Source organism: Frankliniella occidentalis, unplaced genomic scaffold (assembly GCF_000697945.3).
Source record: "Frankliniella occidentalis isolate FOCC.00 unplaced genomic scaffold, Focc_3.1 Scaffold238, whole genome shotgun sequence".
NCBI classification, from domain to species: domain Eukaryota; kingdom Metazoa; phylum Arthropoda; class Insecta; order Thysanoptera; family Thripidae; genus Frankliniella; species Frankliniella occidentalis.
The window spans coordinates 316,492-316,816 of record NW_026267364.1 but is presented as its reverse complement, the minus strand read 5'-3'; the positions used below and the strand labels follow the sequence as shown (position 1 = coordinate 316,816).

General features: G+C 44.3%; 1 protein-coding gene across 1 annotated transcript in view; it reads left to right on the top strand.

Moving 5' to 3' along the window:
• The window catches only part of LOC113211174 (uncharacterized), a 42,010-nt gene that overhangs the window by 41,072 nt on the left and 613 nt on the right, over positions 1-325 (top strand). The gene's annotated exons all lie outside the window — the stretch shown is intronic.

The window sequence follows — 325 nt, the reverse complement described above, 5'->3', positions numbered from 1 at the left end:
CCCAGCATGAGCTGAACCGTTAATTTACGGAATATACCCACTAAGGTGAAATTCCTCATAAAATTGCTCAAAATCAGTAGTAGTTTTGGCCGGAGAATTTTTTCATGCATTTTCGAGTTCATTGGGTCGAGTTTAGTCGGGATCGACTCCCGGATGAAGCTTGTGGCTCAATATTAGTGGCGTCGACTTATGGGGGTAGTTTTCTCATACTACCCCCGAAAAACCTACCTCCGCAGCAAAAATCAGATAGGTGCTACGGGCCAAATCGACCATTTGGGTGTTAGGAACAAGTGTGCAAAGTGGCTGTCTGATGTCATAATTTGCA